Source organism: Hibiscus syriacus, unplaced genomic scaffold (assembly GCF_006381635.1).
Source record: "Hibiscus syriacus cultivar Baekdansim isolate YM2019G1 unplaced genomic scaffold, ASM638163v2 tig00111390_pilon, whole genome shotgun sequence".
In the NCBI taxonomy this organism is placed as follows: Eukaryota; Viridiplantae; Streptophyta; class Magnoliopsida; order Malvales; family Malvaceae; genus Hibiscus; species Hibiscus syriacus.
The window spans coordinates 978838-998316 of NW_024063077.1; the positions used below are offsets into that span (position 1 = coordinate 978838).

Genomic DNA, 19479 nt, shown 5'->3' on the forward strand with positions numbered 1-19479 from the left:
TATACTCTATTTCGGGAGCCCTATACAAATTTGAACTTGTTTTTTCCCAAAAATAAATTTGCTTGTTAACGAGATTCAAACTTAAGATCAACAAAATCATGGGCCCAATTATCTAACAACTGCTCTATATCTATTTTTTTGCTTCTTAATGACAACAACTGATAGATATACTCTATTTCGGGGCTCCTGTTTTTTTAGGCCCTGCACCGTCGCACACTATGCGCTTGCTTAGCAACGCCCCTGATTATAATAGAATATGAGAACAAGTTGACATTATATTTGTATCATTATTTATTAATTTATATTTTCAAACACAATTTTCTAACCTAGTACATATTTTTTTAATAAAAATATATATTATTAATACACATTTCGCATATACTAATCTAAATTGTAATTAATTTAAATCTAATCATAATTAAATATATCAATTATTTAATTTTGATATATGTTTTTAGTTTAGGGTAAACTACGAGCTTAATACCTAAATTATCATTTTTGATCCGTTTTAGTACCTAAACTTTTAATTTTTTCAAAACAATACCTAACGTTTAGTTTATGTTTCATTTTTAGTAACCCACCGTTAAAAATTTAACGCATTTAGTACCTAAACTATTAGTTTTGGTCTATTTTAGTACCTAAACTTTCAATTTCTTTTCAAAATGTAACGTTAAATTTTTAACGAGATATTAAAAAGAAACAAAAATTAAATGTTGGATATGATTTTAAAAAAATTAAAAATTTTAAAACTAAAACATATCAAAACTAATAATTAAAATTCTAAACGCGTATTTTACGCTTTAGTTTATTGGTATGAATTAGTAGTTAAGCAAAGATTGTTTAATTAGATAACTCAAATGTAATTGGTCCTTCATTTCTGCCATAAAAAACAAATACCCAAATCTTATTTTTCTTGTAAAAACGTGTCGCCACTGAGTATATCAGCTTCCATTCTCTCGTTTCTCATTCTCGGAAATTTCAGTTGTTTTTGTTCTCTCTCTGTTCCACTACGGAAGCAGAGTTTGATTCAGCCGAAAATAGGTTCTTCACGGATCTCTTCCTGGGTTTGAGTCTCACCTAAATTGTGTTCTTCACCGTCACGGATCTCTAACTGGGTTTGGGTCTCACCTAAATCAGGTTCTTCACGGATCTCTTCTTCGGGTTCTTCACTGTTATCTGGTTTTGAACTGCCTTTCTTTTTATATATATCCCAACAATTTTAGTTGTTTTTTCCCCTTACTCTTTTGTTAGCGTTTGATAGTTTAACTCGGGTTCTTGGTTTTGAATAATATGATTCAATGTTATTCTAGTGAGATATGCCTGTTAGAGTTAGCATTTGATTGATTTCTTTTAGCTTATATTTTTAGTCTGTTTATGGTAGCTAGAAATTTATTAAATCAAATATGTTGATGCTTTAAAAGTTATAGATCTTGGGGTTAAATAAGTTAAATATGTTTGACATGTTCGGATTTGGATACAAAGATAAAAATGACTGTTGTATCTAACTTTTACATATTTGAGTAAGATATAAATCCAATCATTGGTTTCTAGCTGTTGGCCTAAAGTTAAGTAAGATAGTGTTAATTTGTCGTAAAATCCTATTAAGTAACCAACTAGGCTTTTTAGTACCCCTCAATTCTCTAGCGTTTTATTGGTGCATCTTCTGTCTTCTTTGGATTCCTTTTTCATAGTTCCTTAAGGAGACTAGACTTAGAGTTTGTTCGTTGAATGTAGCCACATTAAATGCTAGGCTGCCGGAGCTGACCGACGTACTTAGTAATAGAAAAATAGATTTTGCATGTATTCAGGAGACTAGGTGGAAAGGGGCTCGCGCCAGAGAGTGTAATAGGTACAAGTTATGGTATTCGGGCGTAGATAATACTAGAAATGGGGTGGGTATCTTCGTATCCTATAGGCTCAAGGAAAATGTAGTTTAAGTTTGTAGATACCGGGATATGATCATGATGATTAAGGTTATTATAGAAGCGAAAGTGGTGAATATCCTTTCTGTGTACTCCCCACACGTTGGCCTAGGGGAGGGGGATAAACGTTGCTTATGGGATCAGTTAGATGATGTACTTAGGAGAATCCCGAAGAACCAAAGAGTTTTCATAAGGGGAGACTTCAATGGCCATATAGGTAGTGCAACCGACGGGTATGATGGTGTTCATGGGGGTTTCGATTTTGGTAGTAGAAACGAGGAGGGGCGTACGTTGCTTGAATTTGCTACTGCACACGATATGGTGGTCACTAACTCCTTCTTTAACAAGAGAGATGTGAACTTAATTACGTTTCATAGCGGGGGACATTATACCTAAATCGACTACATTCTGATTTGAAATCGGGATCGATGGGCTTGCATTGACTGTAAGGTGTTCCCTGAAGAGACATGTGCATCACAACACAGATTGTTGGTTTTGGTGTTCCGTGTACGCCACGGGCGGAGCACTCATAGGAGGGCTAAACTTGGTAATCCTAGGATTCTTTGGAAGAACTTACATGGAGCGATAATTGATGACTTTAGGAGTAAGGTTTTGTCTAATACAAGTTTTGGAACTACAAACTCAAATAATGTAGACATGTTATGGAAAAATATGGAAAATTCCATTAGAGAGGTGGGGAAAAACACCCTTGGGTTGTCGACAGGGAAGGTCAAGGAACATAAAGAATCGTGGTGGTGGTACGACGAAGTCCAAACTAAGGTGAAGACAAAGCAAACTTGCTTCAAGGAGTTTCTACAATACACTGACGACAATGAAAAATCGAGAGCTAAACAAAGATACAAGGAGGCAAAGCGGGAAGCCAAGAAAACAGTGGCTAAAGAAAATGATAAGACATACGAGGAAATGTACAAGAGATTAGACACCAAGGAAGGACAAAACAACATCTTCAGGCTTACAAAATCCAGGGAAAATAGGAAAAAAAATCTAGGTAGCATTAGGTTTATTAAGGACAACAATGGTGTTCTTTTAGTGAAAGATCAAGATATTAAGAGGGTTTGGGGTAGTTACTTCTTTGGCTTATTTAATGAGGGTGCCTCTCCCTGTAGAGATAGTATTGTCGATGGGTCAGCCGATCATCATACTACGACCAAAGACTATCCTACAAGTAGAATTGGGTTTGAGAAAGTCAAAATGGCTCTTAGAAATATGGGGAGGGACAAAGCTGTCGGTCCAGATCAAATTCCTATCACTGTGTGGTTGGTCGTAAGAGAAGAGGGAGTTAAGTGGTTGACCAAATATTTAATATTATTTTAAAGATATCCAAGATGCCAGAGGAGTGGAGAGAGTCTACGGTGATACCAATCTATAAGAATAAAGGAGATCCCCAACGTTGAGGCAACTACAGAGGTATTAAACTACTCATCCATACTATGAAGCTATGGGAAAGGGTGATAGAGGCTAGGTTGAGACAGGTTACTAGGGTTTCGAAAAACCAATTTGGCTTTATGTTAGGCAGGTCTACTACGGAGGCGATTCATTTACTTCGAAGGCTTATGGAGAAATATAGGGGAAAAAATAGAGATCTTCACATGGCATTCATTGACCTTGAGAAGACGTATGATAGCGTTCCCCGCGATACGATCTGGAAGACCTTGGAAATGATATAGATCCCAACTGCTTATATTCGGACGATTCGTGATATGTACTGTAGATCTACTACTTACGTTAAGACTACAGTTGGCGACACCGAGGCATTCCCGGTGGAAATCGGACTCCACCAGGGGTCGACTCTTAGCCCTTACATCTTCGCCTTGATTATGGACGACACCAAATGGTGTTCCACGGTGTATGCTTTTCGCTGACGACATTGTCCTAGTTGCTGAAACAAAAACTGAGATGAATAGTAGACTAACTACCTGGAAGACTGCTTTAGAAGAAAAAGGTCTAAGGATCAATAATGAAAAGACAGAGTATTTATGTTCAAACTTCAGTGGGAACCAAAACGATGAAGATGTAGAAGTATGCATAGAAGGACATGTTATCCCTTTAAAGGATTGTTTCAAGTACCTAGGGTCTATGATACATAAAGATGGGGGTGTAGATGATGACGTTACACACCGTATAAAGGCGGGATGGATAAAGTAGAGGGTTGCTACTTGAGTTTTGTGTGACAAGAATGTGCCTCTAAAACTTAAGGGAAAATTTTATAGAATGGCAATAAGACCAACGCTGTTGTATGGATCAGAATGTTGGGCAATCAAGAAGGATCACGTAAGGAGGATGGAGGCCGCAGAAATAAGAATACTTTGATGGGCATGTGGTAGGACTCTATGGGACATGACACCAAACTCTGCTATTAGGATGTCATTGGGGGTGGTGCTTGTATCCGAAAAATTAAGGGAGGGAAGACTATGGTGGTTTGGGCATGTCCTTAGGCGAAAACCGTCGGATGCGATCAGGAGGGTAGAGTCTATTACAGTCGACGGTGCCAGAAGGATAGGTTGACCAAGGCGGAAGTGGGAAGACTGCTTGAGATCTGATTTGAAGGATTTAGCCCTTACCGAGGACATGACATCTGATAGGAAAGTATGGAGACTTAAGACCAGGGTAGCCGAGTAGTGCAGGTCACAACCATAGGATGTAACAACTCTGTCTTCCTCTTAATGCCTTTGTAGTAATTTCCATGAATTCTAATTTATATACGTTTTTTTATATGCAGAGATTATTTACGCAAGGATTTATTTGCGGGGATTACTTCCCATTACAGACACGCATATGAAGGCTGCATATGAAGACTGTTCAACTATGTATTTATTTATTTATACATGCATTGCATTCTATCTTTATTTTTTAATTTTCTGACTGCCAAAAGTCTTCCACGGAAGCTGCTCTCAACCTGGCGTTGGGGGCAGCCTACTACCCTACCTCCCCCTTACCCCATTGCATATGGGAATAGAGTTTTGTTGTTGTAAATGTAACTGAAATAGTTTTAAGTCCGAAAGCGTCATCTCACCTAACCTAAGACAGTACAAAAACAATTTTATTTTGACAATAAACACATATCATTTATTGATTGGTCCTTACGGAGACAAACTTTAAAAAGTAAATAATAAAATAATATGAGGATAAGATTGAGCAAACCCTTTCCCCATTTGAATTTCCTAACCAATAAAACGAAAATTTCATAAACTCCTTGTCACGTATCGGCGTTTTTCTCGAAATATCACCTATACCCTATAATATTCCCTGTCAAGCACCCTTCATACTATTTTTCTCGATCTAACACCCTTTGCTGGCACCACATGGGGTAAGATGCGCCCCATACAGCACGCTTTACGCTGATCTGGCGTCACATGGGTATAGCGCGGGGCAAGGCCACGCTTTACCTTTAATGCTGACACGCGTCAGAAAGAAGCGCCCCCTATGGCGCACCTTAGGTTTATTTACCCCCTACCCCGGCCGTTCACACCCCACCCCCTCCCTATAAATACCCTATTCTCAATCACTTTCATCACACCAAATCCTCTTAACTTCTCTCAAATACTCTTATATTCTATTTTAACTATTTAAGGTATATTTTATTATATTTAATATTTTTTTAATTTTTTAAGTATTTAAATTTTTTAATATTTTTTAATTAATTTTTTTTTGCAGATATAAAATGGAAGGAATTCTACTTCGCTTGGATGAAAATCATAAATCACGACATTTTGCTGATACGGTGACATTTTAACGTTTTAATATAATTTAAATTATTAGTAATAATTTATTTATTTATTTAATGCATGATTATTAGTTTAAAAATTAATTTTTGTAATTATTTAATTTTAGGAGAGGGACCGTGTATTAGATCCTTTTATTAGGAATCTTTAAAACTGAGAGGTCCGGGTAAATAATGCAAGGCGCGGTCCCTGTATCCCGCCTTGCATTATGCATGTCTGATAATTGAGCATGCGATAATTGAAAAGCTCGACCCCTGACCCGCGCTATAGCCCTACGTGGTGTAAGGCACGCCCCAGGGGCTGCGCTTTAGACACGTGTGTCAATGTCAGCGTAAAGCGCACTGCAGGGGGCGCGCCTTACCCCACGTGACGCCATATCAGCGTAAAGCGCGCTGCAGGGGGCGCGTCTTACTGTAAAGGGTGTTAGATCGGGAAAAATAGTCTGAAGGGTGCCTGATAGGGAAAATTATAGGGTATAGGTGATATTTCAGGAAAAACGCCTCACGTGTCAGGGTCTATTTCATTTTATTAGGGTAAAATACATCCTTCCTCATTTAATTATATTCTCTTATTTTACTCACCGTACTTTCAATTTTTCTAATTTATTCAATGAATTTTCGAATTGCTCATGTTTAGTCACTCTAAATTATTTTATTATTATTTATGAATGATGTGACATTTTTATTATTTAATTTCAAATAATTAAAAATATAAAATAAAAAATAGAAGGTGGTCGGATGTCACTGTCGGCCACCGTTGATCGTCGTAGACGGTAATCGTTCGATCCCAAATTTCATGGGTCTTGTTCGTCTCGACCCCTGATTTCGAATCTAGTGGTTGTCTCACCAGAAAATGTCCCAAAACCTATGAATCTTGACTGAAACATTTTAGCTTCCTCATTTTCAATCTCTAATCCGTGGACTTCAAAGCAAGTTCCGGCAAAATGGAGGGCATATTCGGATTCAGGGTGTCGAGACAAACAAGACCCATGAAATTTGAGACCGAACGGCCACCATCTACTACTATTGACGGTGGTCGACGGTGGCGTCTGACCACCTTCTGTTTTTTATTTTTAATTATTTTATATTGAATAAAAAATATAAAATTAAAAATATAATGACATACATAAATAATAATAAAATAATTTAGAGTGATCAAAATAGGAGCAATTTGAAAGTTCAGTGAGTAAATTAGAAAATTGAAAGTACAGTGAGTAAAATAGGAGAGAGAGTATAGTTCAGTGAAGAATGGTGTGATTTACCCTTTTATTTAACAAGTAGCGTTCATACCCTTATATTTATAGTGATCGAACCTGGAACCTCAAGAAATAACAACAATTTTTTTTACCATCGAAATCCCATGGTTCGTACCCATTATAGTTTCTTTAATATTATTTCTCAACCTCATAAATAAATAGATAAATTTCAGGATACTTATTTTTCATTTTTATACTTCTTTGACCCCATCTTTGTGAGACGTGATATTTATTTGTAGTTAGGTACAAATAAATTCATATACTGAATCGAAAAACTTAGGTACTGAATTGAGAAAAAAAACACTCAAGTACCAAATTGAACATTAAAACTAAAATCAGTTACTAAATAATATATTAACCTTTGAATAAAAACTTAAATACACTATTATCTCTTAAACTATACACTTTGCGTTGAATTGTCTCCTAAAATATTTTTATGGACATTTTATCTCATGAAGTTTAAATTGTTATATCATTTGCCTCAACTTCGTTTTAAAAAAATAAGGATAAACTACATATTTAATCACTCTATTATTCTTGTGATTCTGTTATGATTACCGAATTACTTTCCTTTCAAAATCATCACTAAATTTAAATTTTTATTCGGTTTTTATCACCCTAAATATTTTACAAAATATTTTGCTATATAAAAAAAAGGAGAGATTGATAAAATTATTAATGATTTTGGTATAACCTCAAATATATAATTATACAATTTTGTAAAATAAAATTATAAATTATCTATTTCATTAAAAAATTATCCAAAACTCCTAAATGAATTTTCTGAGCAAAAATCAGGTAAAAAATATCAATCAAACAGTTTAGAACATTTTTCAAAGTTAAATTTCCTTAGGAATATAGAAAATAATAAATTTTTTGTCAAGTTTGGCTCGAGAATTTTTAAACTCAGATCAAAGTTTTGAAACTTCTAAAGACAGTGAGTTAAGCGGTTTTGAAACTTTCATCAAAATTTCGATCATAGGATTTTCAATGGTAAAAAAATTTATATTTTCATTGAAGAGTTTCAAATCTAACATAAAAAAATTGAAACTTCATGTTTATGTAATCTTTAATGCGCAAATTTAATACATCAAATTGATTCAAGCTCCTTCCAACAACATCAAACACTTGGAAAATATTGAGAGCGTGCCATTCCAAACAGTCAAGAGCTAAAAGTGTCTACTTGTACTCATTTTTATCTTTCATTGAACACTAGTGATTCTCCATTGTAATTCGTATTCTAGTGTTCTTAGTGTATATGAGCATTCGATTGTGCAAACAAACTATCATGAGAGAATTTTTATAGTTTGATATTTGTAATTTCTCTTTGGGTAATAGTGTATACTTAAGATTTCGGAGTATAAATCTTAAGTGGTTGTAAAGTTACACATTGCCCTCAAAAGTTATCAAATTAATGAATTTGAAAAAATCCGTTAGAAAAAACTGGGTATTTTGAAACTTTGAAGCATATTTTCAATAGGTAAGATAGATATTAGAATAAAAAAATTATGATTTTATATTTTACTCCATAAGACATCTACAACGATATATCATATGCTCAAAATGGTTGAGTGATGAATGAGAAATTGATGCTTAACATAAGTTACTTGTGAATTATGTTGAGGAAAATGAAAAGCTTATATCCCACATTGGTGGCAACACTGGAAGGTGTTTATAAACATGAAGCAATTTGAGTGTTGCAAAATGTGCAAGACAAGACTTTGCCTCGTGTGTTGGCGTAGGGATGTAAGTCAATGTGAATCTAAACCCAATAGGTTAGGGGTGTACTCGCGCAACGTTGGCGATGCGAAATATCTTAACCAGTAGGTGCATTTGGATTTTTTTACCCAAATTTGAAATTAGTTTCCTTTAATAATATCATATCTTGTAAAAAAATTGTTTAAAATTAAAAAGAGCAACATTAATTCAAACATTAATTTAGGTAATTGTTACCTTAATTCACAAGAAGAGAATATTATGCATTAATGGTGGATATTTTCTACTCCTTTATTCGAACTTTCCTATAATTCTTCAATGTGAATCTCTTATTTTAAAATACTAAACTAGGAGTGCTTATCAAGCTAGTAGATCGCAAGCTGAGCTGTGCTCAACTTGTTCTTGTTAAAAAAGTTTGTTACTCGACTTGTTGTTCATTAAGCTAGACAAAATTTTGCTTGAATCGTGCTCGTAAAAAAAAACTTATTGCTTGACTTGACTCATTGCTCGTTATTCTCACCAGAATTTTTACCTTGTTTTTTAACTATATGTAAAATCTAGTAAATTAATAATTAATAATTTAGTATCATTCTTGTTGTTTATTAGAAAATTAATAAATTAGAAGTAATTAGTAATTTAACAACTTTATTATCATGTAATGCCCTAAATTTTGGCTAGTGACTATAATGAAGTTTTGAAAGTTAGGGGCTAAATATGAACTTTGTAAAAGTTTAGGGTGAATTAGATTTTTGGTACGGGATTTGTATTAAAAGCTATAAAATGATAAAGTTCGATATTGAAATCGAATAATCGGATCGAACCAGAATTTTACGAAAATTTGAAGGATGTTAGGAAATAGTTGGAAATATTATTTTCATATTTTAGGTAAGAGAAATTTAACTCAGATCAGAATAATTTTTCAAATTTGGTTGAACGGTAGAATTTTAGTGACTAAAATGTAATTTTCAAAAATTTGATGGCCAAAATAGAAAGTCAAGCTAAGTTTGTACATATTTCACTATGAAATATTTTAATGGAAGATAATGCAATGACATTTGGTAATTATTAAGATTCATTAATGGTAAAAATGGAATTTCTCAATAATTAAATTTTAAATTCAATTTAATTAGTTTAAATACCATGTGTATTATGAATTAATACTAGAATAATCAAGAGACAACAATTTTTCAGCTTCAAAACTCTTGGCTGAAACTTCATTGCTTGAAGAGGTAAGATTTTATTTTTGATTTCTTGATTAAGCTATATACTAGAATAATCAAGAGACAACAATTTTTTAGTAATTAAGGATTATTTTCTTTAGTTTTGTCTAATTTTAGTATTAGTCATATTTATGTGTGAATAATATAAATGTTATATTTTAAATGGTTTAAAATCAAGTGGTATTAGGCAATTGTATTTCAATATGAAACAATAATGAATTATCTAATTACTAATTGAAATTGGATTAGTTTCAATGATCAAACAATATTTTATAAATTTATATGATTAAGGAAGAAGTTTTTAAAGTTAAAAAAGAAATTATTAAATGAAACAAAATTTTTAAATATTTAAGTTCAACAAATATCAATTGAGTTGATGTGACATCTTTAACTCGTATTAGGATATATATACGGGCTGTTACAACTTTGCACGGAAGACACGAGCTACTAAATTGTAAGGATCCTTAATAAAATGCCAAATTTGTTTACCTAGAAGAGTAATGTTAAAACTATATAGGTCACAAAAACCAAAGCCACCCTCGCGTTTAGGCTTACACATAGCCTTTCACGCAACCAACGGCTAGCCACGCTTAGAAACATCACATTACCACCAATAGCGCCAAACCATCAGGAAGAAGAAAACACGAAATCACATACTAAGGGCTTGGGCAACGACCTTGAGAAAAACCTCGCGACCCCCATAAGAAATAAACTACTTAGACCAACCCTCAATGTCATTGTACACCCTATCTTTAAGATGCCCAATTGTTCTTCCCGATATGAAGCAGTATACCAAGATAATGACCATTGTCATTAACCTTACCAATACCAAAGATATATAACATCTTATGACAGCGAGACTGAATAGTGCTAGGACTGAAGTACAACACAGACTTTTCAAGATTAGCCATCTACCCAAAGGACTCATACACATGCAACACATTTTTAACCTACTCAGGTTCCTGAATAGAGTTCTTGATGACAATAACGCTATCATCAGCAAAAAGAAGGTTAGTGACTCGGGGACAATTCTGACTTGCACGAATACCCTAAATCCTCCTTTGATTCTGTAAACTATGCAGCAAAGTAGAGAGACCCTACGTGCAAAAAGAGAAAGAAGGGAGACAACGGGTCCCCTTGCCTTAAGCCCCTGGTGGGCTTAAACTCTTGCAAAAAACACCCATTCACTCGAACAGAAAAGGTAACCAACACAACGCAACGCATAATGAGATAAACCCATGTAGAAAAAAAACCCAGTCTCAGCATAACACTCTAAAAATGGACCACTCAACTCTATCATAAGCCTTCTCCATGTCTAACTTAAGCCCAACACCTTTATTCATACCATTCTTGGAAGAGTTCATATAAGGAAGGATTTCATGGGCCACCAGAATGTTGTAAAAAATTTGTCGACGAGGGAGGAAAGCTGCCTGATTCTCACTGTTACACTTTGACATGAGACATTTCATCTGACAAACAAGCACTTTAGAAACAATCTTGTATACCACATTGCAGAGGCTAATAGGGTGAAGATGCTTCGTATGAGTAGTAAGATCAGACACCTTGGGGATTAGAACAATAACAATCTTGTTCATCAAACCCATATACAGGTCACATCTCAAAAAGCTGAAAACACAAATTCACAACATCCTGTCCCACCAGATCCCAATGCAAATGACAAAAGCTAAGAGGTAGCCTGTCAATTCTCGAGGCTTTCCGAGGATTAATGGCTTTGAAAACTGCAACAATCTCGTCATTAGTAAAATCCATACATAGAGTATTATTTATTTCATTAGAAATTACAGGCTCAATGGCAACAAGAATAGAATCATCAATCTCAGGATTAGAATAAGTAAATAACTTCAAAAAATAATTAACAATAATATTCTTGAGGTCATGTTTACCGTTCCTACACTGTCCTGATCGTCAAAAATACCACGAAGAAATTTCTTCTTCCTCCTTCCGCTTGCCCAAGCATGGAAATAAGACGTATCATGGTTACCATTAGAAACCCATGCAACCCTGGAACATTGAAGCCAAAAGACCTCCTCTTTATCAAGCAAACTCTTCAGATGAAGTTTTTTATTAATAAACTTGGCCACCTCGGCAAACGAAAGATGCCATGCAACCCTGGAACATTGAAGCCAAAAGAATTATCAAGCAAATTCTTAATACGTTTCTGGGATGCTGCCAATCATTAAGAGCGGCTCCAACCACTTTAATTTTCTCGACAACATTACCATGAGAGTAATTCCATGTATCAACCACATTCAACTTACATTCAAACCGAAAATAATCACCATGAGATGGCCCATTATACTGCCTTGTCCATGCTGTGTCCATGATCAGATAGCAATGATATGATTTTCAGTAAATTCATTGAATACTTTATAATTCAGATAAGATCTATCAAATCGCTCCCCAATAGTCGGATTAGTCACCCTGCCACAGTGCCATGTGAACAATCCTCTAGAAGGTTTACAATCAAACAAACCGTTTTGTACTAGAACATCAGGAAATTCATTCATTTGAACACGAGACTTTCTACGACCACCCTACTTTTCTGAATCATTAAGAATAGTATCCCACACTTCATATTTCAACTGAGCATAGTGACTCGCAGACACTCCGTAAAGTGAAATCGATCAACACCCTAAGTAACAATGGTATCGAAATGAAAACGAGAAAAGGTTAACTTCTCGTGGGGTGTTTTGGTGCTTCGATGTGAATGCAATTAGAGATTTCTTTACTAAATGCCTATGCGGAGGATTTTCCTAAACTATTCAGCGGAAGATCTCAACGTTAAATGCGAATGTGTATATGAGGATAAGGGGGCGTCTCTACTGAATACCCTCAGCGCTAGGTGCGAAGGTTTACATCAAGGCGTGGAGACTTCTTTATGCATAGTTCACGACGCTTAGGTGAAAAAGTTCCTCTACACTCCCGATATACTTTGTTGCGTTTCTTAAAACCTAGTGTTTTCTTATTGTTATGGTACAGTGGATACATTTTTGTCTTGTTTAGTAGCACGATTTTCTCTATGCAATGGTTTTTAACACTATGCACGAAAGTGTTATATTATTCATACGATTTATCCTTAAGAGGAGCGATGAATCTCAACGCTTACGATGGAGGTTTGGTTCGGAGGTATTTGGATGCTCCTATTTTGACTACGAACAAAGGTTTCTCTTACTACCTGGCAGGGGACTTCGACGTTATGTCTTAGTGGAAGTATCTTTTCCATTTTTGGTCGTAGAGGGTTTTTTCGTGTGAAGGCTCCCTTTGCTCATTGCACATATATGTTCTATATGATAGGGGAGATTATGTTCATGTCTCGATGCTGTGAATAGACAGTGGAGACTTCTCAATTCTTTTGTCAATCGCTCGGTGGCAGAGATAGAGTTGTAATAGGAAATGGGTTGGGGATTTTTCCGGTCTTTTGGCCAAAGAAAAGGCATCTTGACATCCTTGGAGAATTCGAGTGGCTGGGGGTAGGCATCTTTGTCGTGATACAAGTGGGGGGAATGTCAACTTTTCCCTTACCAAGGCAAAGGCATCTCGACGTCGTAGCAAAGACAACTCAGCACTCTTTAGAGGCAACTCTATAATGTCTCAACAAGAGCGGGAGGCGTCCTTACTTTGCTTCTGAAGGTATTTCCTCGATTCTAGGGTTGGGGCATCTCAACATTTCGTCAAAGTGGAGATTTTTTTTTCTAGCTGAGTCGTTGACATTTATAAAAGAGTTAGAGATAAAGATTTTTCTGAGCCAACAGTCAAGGGAATGGCTTCTTGACACACCATCATGTGCTAGTGTGGAAATTTCCAAAGTTTTCTCTGTTAGAGCTAAGATATTATTCAGGTTACTTTCTCAAATCTTTGTTCGGAGGTAATCGCGGGATGTGGTGTTTCACGCGGGGGATTCGGAGGAATATGCTAGTCTTTTGATGTTACCAAGGTGAATTGGAGAATCTTTCAATTTTTGGTCAATCGTATGACTATGGGAAATGTTTTGTTGGGCCCTTCTTTGATGAAAGGACAACTCAACGTCCCCAAATAGGTATGATAATCTGGGTGAGGCATCTTCTTCGATGTGATAATTAAAGAGGAAGGGCCAACTTTCCTTTTGCCTTCACGAAGGTATCTCAACGTTAAAATGGAGACATCTCGACACTCTTTAGAGGTGGCTCACAATGTATCAGCAAGAATGAGAGGGATCGCTACTTTGGTCGGGTTTTTAGAGGTATATCATTATTTTTTTTAGGTAAGGACATCTCAACAATTTGTCAGAGCGGAGGCTCTCAACTCTTTCGGCCGAGTCTGGTACATAATCTCGTCAATCTGAGAAAGGCGCAAGGAATCCAATGTGATTTGGTCAAGTAGATGAGGCTTTTTGGTCTACAATAGCGCACTACGGTGGGTGAAGATGAATCTCAATGTGCTTCATGCACTATAGGTAAAACTAAGACATCTTTGCCATAGTGAAAACAAGACACACTACAGCATAATAGAGTTTTAGCGGCATATTTTTAGTCCTATAGCGGCGTTTTTAAGCGCCGCTAAAAGTAATCGTGGTTATAGAAAAAACGACGCAAGAAGCGTCGGCCATACCATCACCGCTAAATTTAGCGGCGTTTGAGAAAAAAAACGCCGCTAAAGGTTGAGATCTATAGCAGCGTTTTTGGAACAAACGCCGCTAAAGGTCAGATCTATAGTGGCGTTTTTCAAGCAAACACCGTAAAAGGTCAGATCGATAGCGACGTTTTTAGAATAAACATCGTAAAAGATTAATATCTATAGCGGCGTTTTTGGAACAAACACCGCTAAAGGTCAGATCTATAGCGATGTTTTTCAAGCAAATGCCGCAAAAGGTCAGACCTATAGCGGCATTTTTTAAATACAAATGTCGCTAATTACCTTTCATTAGTTAATATTAATTGATTTTGCATATTTAATTTATGCTCTACAGCACCTAAATTTAATACCATTTAGCTTTATCTAATTAACAACAACCATAAATTTTAATTAAGACACAAACTTGAAATCTATAACAAGAAACTTGAAATTCATAATAATAAATCAAAGTTTAAATTACGTAAAATATAATGTAGTTCACCATTGTTAACTAGAATAAACAATAATAACACCTAAGATGGGAAAGAACAATTTGTAGTCTATACCACACAAACATACCATTTACAACCAGCACTAGTAGTGAACTAGTGATAAAACTCAAAGTTCTCGTCATACAGAAAATGGGAAAGAAAAAATGCGTTACATTTGGAGGTAGCCCACTTCATTACTCCTTAAGCTTAATCTCCAATTCATGGCTTATAAACCTCGCCATGTCCTAGAACAGGAAGTTTGACAGAAGTTAGTTGAATCAAATTGTATAATTTACATAGTTAGTTGAAAGCCAAAAATTATCGGTCACAGAAAACCTAGGGACATTAAATAAACCATTCAAGTAGACAAATATAAGCACTTTGAAAGAAAGGAGCGCATAATTCATAGAACTGTTATGAACCTAGAAAAGGGTTGTACTTGTCTCTAATTAAGATAAACAACAGATACAAAGGTTTTCTACATTTGTTAATGGTGAATTTTCCACAAGAAGATAAAAGAAATCTTACAATTTTCTTGTTTTAATATAAAATATCAAATGAAAATTATGAAATATAAGCTACTTACCAAAATTAACTATAATTAATTATGATTATGAAAGATTGGGAAGAAAATAAAAAGTTAATGCTCATCACTTGAAGCATCGATTTCCATCTAGATCTCGTTGAACCATTTTGTTATTGATGCACATATATTTATTAATAAGAGAGATGGACAAAATGTATACACATTCTCTTCTGTGTTGAAATGCATATTTCTTTATTTTAATGAACCAGTACACTATAAAATACCTGAACAGTGGCTTTCAATCCAAAAGCTTTAAGTGTGATAATTAACTATGTTAGGATTCCCCGCCCACTTTAATGATGGTTCCATAATAATTTCCTTCTTATCAGTGACATAGACTTTCATTCCTGGAATAAGAACTAATTGGAATGGATTTAAATCCTAAAATAGTAGTAAGTTGCACGGGCAGGGCACCATCCATGGTCTACAGAAGGCAATCGCTAAGAATGAATGCGAGATCTTGGATTGTTACTCCATATCATACGAGGGAGACACGAATGATAAGTTAAAATATCATGAACAAGAAAGGAATTCATACTAAAAAATGGCAATGATTTGGCTACAATGAAGCATTAGTAAAGGAGTTTAATGCTTACAGTAAGCACTGAATCTAGAACCGCCAAGACTGTCAAAGGAATGTAAGCAATAGCCCTGCAAGTCAACAAAGAAATATGAGTTGAAAGGAAAAATGTTATGATACTTTTATTCACAACTAATTAGTTGAAAAATGTCTTGACAGCAATGAACAATATATATTTAGTTTATGAGATTGGTATAATAGCAAATCAAATGCAATGCATAAAGTAAACACAAAAATAGATGCTAATGGAAGCGTAAAGAAATTACAGGGGGATTTCAATGTGACTTCCAACACAAGTGGACCCCAAGGTCCAAGATCAACAAGCAAAACGGAAGAAACAAGAAAAATCCAAAAAATCTTATAAAAAAGGAACAAACTTGCCTGGATTAAAAAAACCCAGAAAATCAATAAATAAATCAAATTATCAATCCAAAAGGAGAAAACAAGAAGTACCCATATTAGAAAACCAAAAGAAAAAGGCAAAATAAAGAATAAACAAGAGAAAAGAAATATACCCAGATCAAGAAAACATGTAAAAAGCTAGAAAACCCAAACCATTTCAACGGGGAAGGTGAAACAAGCGAAAACGATAGCAGCAAGAAGGAGGAGAAGAAGAGTGATTCTGAGAGAGGAACACCAGGTGAAAGCCATTGACAACCTGTGACGCCAAGGCCTACACGCTTCGTTGTTGCTGTTAATATCAAAGATTTCAGGTTTAAATGATGAACGAGCCCTCAGTACTTCTATGGCTGCCAGATTTTGGGAAGTAAGAAGTAAATTAAAAGAGAAAAGTGGGATATTCTGGCTTCGTGTTTAGTTTCTTCATTGAGCAGTCGAGGAAACTCTCGAATGATTTTGGGTATCTGTCTGATTGCGTTTATTGCAAATTTTCAATAGCTTTAAGAAGAAACAACAAATTCATCGAAGAGAAAGTGAGATCGGCGAAGAAGCATCATATGGGTTTGGATAAACGGCGGGAATGAAAAAATAGGTTAAGGGGAAAATAATGAGAAAGGGTTAAAGGGTAAACGCCACTAAAGTAATAGGTTTTCCACTAAAGTATGAGTATTTAGCGGCATTTTTGCTTAAAACGCCACTAAAGTACTAGGTTTTAGTGGCGTTTATCTAAAAATGCCACGATATATGTACGCTATTGCGACATTTGTTTAAAAACTTCATTAAGGAACGATTCTATGGCGGCGTTTTGTAAACAAACAAATACCGCTAAAGATACTTTAGCGGTGTTTGTCGAATAAACGCCACTAAAGTACGAGTTTTAGCGGCGGTTTTACTTAAAAGGCCACTATAGTACTAGGTTTTAGCGGCGTTTGTCTAAAAAAGCCACAATATATGTACTGTATTGCGACGTTTATTTAAAAACACCACTAAAGTACGAGTTTTAACAGCATTTGTTGAAAAACACCGTTAATGTTACCATTTAGTGGCGTTTTGGATATAAACGCCGCGATATGTACAAATTTAGTGGCGTTTACTTTGAAAACGCCGCGAAAAATGCCATTATATACCTATTTTGCTGTAGTGGCAAAGTCATATCGACGCTAAAATGGAGGCTCTTAAGTTTTTAGTCTGTGTTCAAGACATAATCCTATCTGCCTGAGAAGAACGCGAGGCATCTTAATCCTTATTCAACCAAGTAGAGGAGGTTATTCAATTTTCGGTAGAACATTGTAGTGGGAGCGGATGTGTCTTTATGCATACCATACACCGTAGGTAAAACCAATGCTTATTTGCCATGGTATTACCAAGAAAAAGACATCTCAATGTCGAAGCAGAGGAATCTAGACCCCTTAGGCAACTCACGGTCAGTGTGTACGAAGGTAGCTCAATGTTTCAGCAGTTAATGGGTAGAAGCTTCTCTCGCATTTGGAGTTATCTCGTCTCTTTTGAGGGGTATCCCCACAGCAAAGTGAAGGTGCAACTTAACGTCATGGCATTACGGCGGAGAATAAAGAATATTCTAGGAGATTTGAAAGCCATACGGAGATGTCAAAATGTTTGTATACATTACTTTTTTTCAAAATATTACACGTTATCCTAGGAGAGGGGTTTTTTTTTGTACATGATTAAGATGTACTTTGAAAGTTTCTCATAGTTTCTCGTAGAGGTATTCTTGTCAAAAACATGTATGACCATAATTGTTTTTACGTACTCGTAGTCGTTGTGGAAGCTTTTACTGCTTTTCCATGTCCTTCTTTAAGGTTGCGTCATCCGCAGTTTGATTTATCGTAGCTTACTAGTGCTTCCTCCAACACACGATCGATCCCCTTAAGTGCAATAATGTTAGATAGAGGGGTTGGCCAACTTTTTCAACCATATGTTTGGGTCGCTGCTTTGGTTGTGGTTGCATTGGGCCTAAACTAAGGAGACTACGGGGGTGTGTTAAACAAAATCTATGCTTAGAGCGACACTTACATATTCCCTTTTTCACCCCCTCTTCTCTCCACTATATGCACCTCTGGCTTGCTTTAATGGACTGGCCAGAGGTGAGGATGGTCGTTTTGGTTTTGGGAAAGGGTGATGGTAACTATTTTAGCTTTTTTGTGAAGATTCAAATAACTATTTTGGTTTTTTTGGTGAGATCTTGACTGATCCTATTGATCAAATTTTTTAGTCCTTCAAGTTATTCATGGCAAGCTTTGCACCATTTTTCTTGCATGTTGGAATACCCTTAATAAGGATAACAGAAGAACTTCCCTTTCCTAATTTCTGAGGTAATCTGGAGAAAGGAAACCTGGATGAATTAAATTTAAATCAAATACAAAGGAAGTGTCTCAATATGATAAAAACTTTTATAAGTAGCTCAATAACCAAATTGCTAATGTTAACTTCCATAGTAGACAATTAAAGAATGTATTATCTGTGTCATTTCATAACACCAAATTTTGCACCTGATGAACTGTAACCCCCTCAGACCGATATGGGTAGCCCGATCCTATCTGGGGTGTCACATTAGGGCCACCGGAGCGACCCACCGTAAAAATCCCAAAAAAAATTAAAATTTTTGTTAAAACACTTAAAATCGTAAATCAATTTATAAATAAAAAAGTAAAATTTAAATATATTCAGGAATAAAACATATATCTGACTCGGATGTAAAAATAAAATACACGATACATGCCCCCTAATCACATGCACCATACTCCGCAGTAATGCCGGTGGAACTCCTTTACTGAAGTCGATAATTGCCCTGGTTTGATTCTTTTAACCCAAAATGGTGAGTAAAAGAGTGAGCTTTAGGAAGCTCAGTAATACAAAACTAACAATTGATGCTACAAGACATGTAAACAAATGGAAAGCAATAAAATTTCCTTGTTGACTCAGACGTATACATATT

General features: G+C 35.5%; 1 long non-coding RNA gene across 1 annotated transcript; it reads left to right on the forward strand.

Moving 5' to 3' along the window:
- Nucleotides 1-1248: 1248 nt before the first annotated feature.
- On the forward strand, nucleotides 1249-18887 carry LOC120160082. The gene is made up of 3 exons (XR_005519406.1): nucleotides 1249-1260; nucleotides 15092-15096; nucleotides 18757-18887. It is a non-coding gene; the product is annotated as an uncharacterized LOC120160082 (long non-coding RNA).
- The last annotated feature ends 592 nt before the right edge of the window (nucleotides 18888-19479 follow it).